Source organism: Poecilia formosa, unplaced genomic scaffold (genome assembly GCF_000485575.1).
Source record: "Poecilia formosa unplaced genomic scaffold, Poecilia_formosa-5.1.2 Scaffold42, whole genome shotgun sequence".
Classification (NCBI taxonomy): Eukaryota; Metazoa; Chordata; class Actinopteri; order Cyprinodontiformes; family Poeciliidae; genus Poecilia; species Poecilia formosa.
In genome coordinates this window covers 2435736-2441705 of record NW_006799981.1, presented here as the reverse complement: position 1 = coordinate 2441705, position 5970 = coordinate 2435736, and the positions used below count along the sequence as shown (strand labels likewise).

At 41.2% G+C, this 5970-nt stretch overlaps 1 long non-coding RNA gene across 1 annotated transcript in view; it reads left to right on the top strand.

Annotated features, from left to right (window-relative positions):
* Positions 1-374: 374 nt before the first annotated feature.
* The window catches only part of LOC107836159 (uncharacterized), a 7032-nt gene continuing 1436 nt past the window's right edge, over positions 375-5970 (top strand). The window contains exons 1-2 of the long non-coding RNA XR_001662015.1: positions 375-613; positions 728-807. This is a non-coding gene — a long non-coding RNA (uncharacterized LOC107836159). The remainder of the gene's footprint in view (positions 614-727; positions 808-5970) is intronic.

Genomic DNA, 5970 nt, shown 5'->3' with positions numbered 1-5970 from the left:
CACTTAATTGAGGTATCACAATAAGATACATTGTTGGTGTTTTGATAAGCTACAACTGCATGCTGACAGAAGCAGAAAGGTATGACACCAGCAGGGGAGAATCCAGAACAAAATCCCCTCTCATCTCACAGTGTGCTGTGTTGGCGGAGCGTGACCTCATCCAAAGTTTACACACAACCGCCCCATGCTGCTTTGTTATCTTCAAACCAGCACATTCCAGCCTTCAAACAAAAAAAAAAATGTCAGCGTGCAGATCCTGCTGTGCTGTGAGAAGCACAAGAAGTGAAAAAAATAACAAATGACTAACTCGCAAAAGTTTCAAAAACTGAAAAACAAACACTAGCCGCCTCTTAAAAAGTACAACGGTTGACGTGTACATGTAGGTCGGTCAGCTGTGGACGGATTGGAGTGCTACATGTCTGCTTACTCAGCAGCCTGCACCAAAGCGCAGCTTGCTTACCATTCTTTTTTTAAAACAGACCGCAGGGTAGTAAATAGCTACGAGGAGGATCACAGCCTTCACAGCTGATTGGTTTGATGCCGGCCTGACACAAACAGGAAGCCGGTCGTGCAAGTCAGAGGAGAGAGCGGACGACGAGGAGAGACAGACAAAGTGCAGAATGCGGTGGCAAAACAAAGAATGTGTGAAGGCTTGCGGGACTTAGATTTGAGAGAGAGACAGAGAGAGGGAGGGAGAGAAAAAAAAACTCAGACTTTTTGTTTGCAGAGTGCCGTGTGACTCATGGAGGAATGCAGTGTGTGATTCAGATCTCTGCATCGTCAGCAGGCAGCGTGCACCGAAAAATGGTGATGATGTGTGAAGCAACAGTAGGGCGAGAAGCCGCAAAATGATGCTAACCATAAACTGCAATCATACTGTGATGTTTACCTGCAGTGGTTTTAAAGTGTGTTGCAAGAATATTCATCCCTCTGCAACCATTTCCCATTTTGTCACATTACAACCATGAAATCTAATGTAGCTTAGATAGACCGACACTGGTGGTGCAGTTACAGCTGCGAGTTGTTTGGGTGGGTCTCTGGTAGAAGCTGAAACTTTCAAAATGAATGCACAATGTCTGTGAACAACAATTTTCAACACTTGGCATAGATTCAAACTTGTATTTAGGTCTGGACTTTGACACTAAAATACACTTTGGTGTAAACCAATCAATTGCAGCTGTGGCTGTAGTTTTGTGTCGATATCCCCGCTGGAAGATTAACCTCGTTAACCTTCAAGCTTTTCTTGAGGACGCTGTGTTCAGGGTGGCCAGAAATGTCATATTTCAACCTGCCTCCTGCCCATAAAAACAAAATTTGAGGAGTCCATGACAAATACTTATCCTGTTAATCGACTTTCCCACGTGCATCTCCTGCCAAAATTAACCTCTTTACTGCTTTTCTGATTTAATATTCTACTTCTTGGACGGACTGAACGATGCTTTGAAATATGTTTTTGGATATCATTTTATCACCTAACTGTGCTTTAAACTTTTTTTCTTGGTCTTCATGCAGCCATTTGTTCTCTACTGTTCTCCAGCAAAACTCTGAGGCCTTCAGAGAACAGCTGGGTTTATACTTTTTTTCTCTTTATACTTGATAATTTACGTGCTGCACTGTGTGCAGGCTGTCACATAAAACAGGAATGAAATCCACAGATGCTTTGGTTGTATTGTGACAGAATGTGAAAAAGCTATAGGGGATGAATGTTCTTGCAAGGCCCGACCATAGCTGGGTTCCAGTCTCTAAACATCAAGCGTGTAAATATAACACTGTGAATGACCTCAGGGAACTTGTGACATGCTAGCTGTTAGTTTCGAAAACGAGCCTTCTGCTAACATTTGCGCCTTTTTTTTAGTGTAGGATGTCACCTTTGAATGTGCAGTTTGTGTGAAACTTCCGCTAAAGCGATTTGAATTCCCTTTTTTTTTTGGTCACATTTCAACAGCTTAGCGATTACGTAAGCGCAGCATAAAGTGACTAAAACGATTTCACTTCCTCGTTATTTGCCTGTTTGAGTAAACACGATACATGTTCCCTATTTAACATTTGCCTATAGTAAAGTATGATCTCATAGGAGATAACAGGAGGATTCTCTATCAGGTCGTTAATCATCAAACAGGCGTTATCTCCTCTGTTGGGTAACTGCGGTGCATGTGACGGAGGTGAAGCACAGAGTGGAAATCATGAGTGACATATCAGCTCTGCCACCCAAAGAGCTTTGAGAAAAACAGCCCTCCTCCCTTCCTCTCCTGTCAACCTACTGTTCCCATTGCTTGACTCTGAAGGTCAAATGGAAGAAAAAAAAAATAAAGAGAAAGAGAAGTAAAAGCCACTGCCACCTCTGACTGACTGGTTCAAACAGGCCCTGGGAGGAATGGGGGTTTCTGGTGCGTGGGGCGTGGCTTTCTGAGCATGCCCAGTGAGCAGGAATGCCGTGTGATGGCAACACAGCGGGCTCTCCCATCTGCTGATGCACCACTCACCCTCGGGCCCTTTTCCATCCAGTCTAGTGAGCAGGCAGATCAATTTACTGCGGAATGAACACAAAGTCAGCGGCTGACGCATGCACGCACATATTCACACATTCTTTGTGTTCGTCAATGGCTCTCGCTTCGCTCTACGCCGCACTGCACTGCAGCACCCAAGCAGACATAAGATTTTACTCATGCATGCATAAACCTAGAGGGAGGGAGAGGGAGAGAGAGAGAGAGGCAGAGTCGGCAACAATGAACAGATCCATTATTCAGGGAAACTCTTCTCCACACAAAACTTGCACAAGAGAAGATAAACCCACAACCTTCCTGCTGTCAACTACCTGCAGAATAATGCTGACTCATCTTTACCCAAAAACACAGCCTCATAATGGCGTCTTCAATGTCAAAGCTCAGCGGCAGCCGTCGACATGCGCTTTGTTGTTTTGCAGATCATGTTGCAGGCAAATGCGTGATGCTTATTTGCAAAGGATGTTATTATCTTTCTGGCAACGTGAGACTCAGTGTGCGCAATCAGAATAACTGAAGAGTCTCGTCTTGTACAGCTGAGGATCTGCTGACGAGGCACTCCTGACATCTCTGGGTTAATCTTCCAGTCCGTACCCAATTTTGCTCTTCCTACTTCTGCTTCATACTCATATAGTTAACCACTGTTTCTCAGTTTGTTTTCTTTATGTGGCACAGTCATTTATAGAGCTGAAGAAGAACACAAGGAAGCACAACAAAATCTCTCAAAAGCGCTCGATGGCAGTGCAAAAATTAAATAAACACATAAACTCCCATTATTTATGGAGGTTAGGAATCACAATCATCTTTAAATAGCTTGAAATTTGCCCCATTAAAAACGCTCACAACTGCCCATTTTAATAGTTAGTATTAATATATGGAGCTATAAAGGTGACATGGGATTTTTCTTTTCCTATTGCGCTTATTGCATTCCCTCGCAATAAATATTGCATTCCCTCAAAACAGGTTTTGCGTCCCCTCGCAATAAATTAGCAAATACACCCTGGTAAATTTAACATACAGTCAAAGTGATAACAAATGTCAACTTAAAGTTGCACACACCTACACCTTTAAAACTCTCAACTGTTTTCAACTTTTTTGTACAGAAAATGTATCAATCAACTGTCAGATGATAATATTAACCCTAAAATAATTTAAATTATAATTTTGATTTATTTTACTTTTTCTCTTTCCTTCTTTCAGGAAAAACCAGCCATTAGCATGTCGGGTAGCATTTTAGCTAGGTATGTCAACATCCAAAACTTTGTTTTCTTTCGAAGATTTTAGACATGCTCTACAAAAATATCCACTATACTCATAAAAATGATAAAAATGAATCTATAATTAATTCAATCACATATTTTCCCACATGTATTTTACAACGTACGCACGTCAAACGTGGCTCTGATCCTCGTTTGGAGAAGCTGATTTACAGAAGCATAAGAGATTATAATAATTATGCTGTTGGTACAAAATATTTATTTAAATCACTTAAAATCACATTTTTTTAAGATTGGTTGAGGGTACCTATTGGCCAGTTACCGGTATCAAGGCAACTTTAAAACCACTAAACTGCTGCATCTGCGGTTTAAAGTCCTTTTATTGAAATATCAAACAAGGTTTCAAGAAACCCATTTTCTACACCTAATTGGAACTTAAGGTTTTGATTGTCAAGTTTGATTTTTTGACAAAATCACTTATACTACTAATTACATGCAATCAAACGTCTTTGTGAACGGTTTCTGACCCCAAAGAGATCTGCCTGTGCAAAAGAAAAACATAGACGTCACACAGCAATACAAAGTTTACGGAAGTAATAATGGACGCCGGCGTCCATGGATCAGTTTCGAAGTTGTTGAACAATCAGAGTTGACAAGATTATAATCTATCAATGAAATTCACTGTGTCCATATATAATACAGATTCTTTTGTAATTAGACACTTAGTTATTTTCTATGTCTCTCCGGACACACCTGACATGTTTCGGCGGTATGCTTCATGAGAGGCTGATGTTTGATGCTCCAGCTGTGATACCTCTGATGAAAACGGAAATATGCCATCGAAACATGTCAGGTCTGAAGAGACACAGAAAATATCTAAGTGTCTAATAACAAAATAATCTTTAAGACGAGACCAGAACAAGACGAAGGAAGTGTCAGCACATCAGTGAGGACTTTAAGTCGATGATTAAAAATTACTTCAAGTTGTCAAAGCTGGTACAAACATCCCACTTGGCTCAGATGTCAAACTCAACAAAATGACAATAAAGGTACAAAATGGTGACATGACGAGTTCTATGACTTTAAAACGCATTGTGAGGCCACTTCTCAACGTTTGTGCAAGCAACCGAAAATCCAGCGACATTTTTTTAAAGTACAAGTGGGAGTACTTGAGTAAGAGCTCTTAAAATGTTAATTTCCCAACCTGAATGCAAAATCAGATGTGCAAGTCGAGGTGTGACTCGGTTGTACCTGCTCTCTCTTACATTATAGGAATAACTGAAGGATTGGGGGATTTAATGTGTTCTTTTATTTGCAGAGTCACGTCTGCGCTTTGTGATATGCTAATAAGCTTCCCTTTAAGTAACTGAGATGTGCTGCTTGAGAAAATCAACCCAGGTTCGATGACGCATCGTCTGTAGGATGATCAAAGAAGCAGCAGAGTTGATGAAAGAGATGTTCTCCAAGGATCCAGCCGTGAGACCGATAGAGAGGAATTTGTGGGAGGAAAGGACACAACGGGTAATTTAATGACGAACAGGAGAACTGATTTAATTTATTTTCCTAATTCCTCTCTCAGTTCTCAATCAAAAACAATTTTTTTTCTACGTCCTTCCAAGATCCGTCCTTCATCCTCCATCTGTAATTTTCTGAGCCTCAAACCGCTACACCTCGCTGTAGCCTCAGAGTCGCAGCCATTTTTGCCACCTCTACTCATCGCTGCCTCTGGCTTGAGGGTTTCTAAATCAGGAGCATCTGACTCACCACCTACTCATGTGTCTCTATGACCTGAGTCCACCCGCTCACATTTGAATGCTTTGCACAACAATCTTCCAACGGTTCTTTATCCGCTGCAGACACAACCAGTGATTGAACACACACAGATTAATTCACACTTTGCCTGTTTTTGTACCTCCATTTGGGTCTCTACATCTTCTAAAAACAGTCAAAGTTCTTAAAAAAAAACCTCACCCAGACATTTTTTGGTGTGGAAAATTAGCTGTTTCAAAAACCTTCCGAATGTAATGCCACAAATCATCTGCCAATCCCCAACGCATTGCCAGATGATCAGCCTGTCACCTAACAACCAAAGAGGAATTTGATCACTTTGGTAAGCTGATTTTACCGCTGCATGTACAATGGCTGCTGGAAAAGACAAGTGTTTTGATGTTCATTTAGAATCCAGAAACCACTTGCTGCATTCTCGGTTGTGTGGGAGGCTCTACTAATGCTTTTCAAAGATGTACGATATA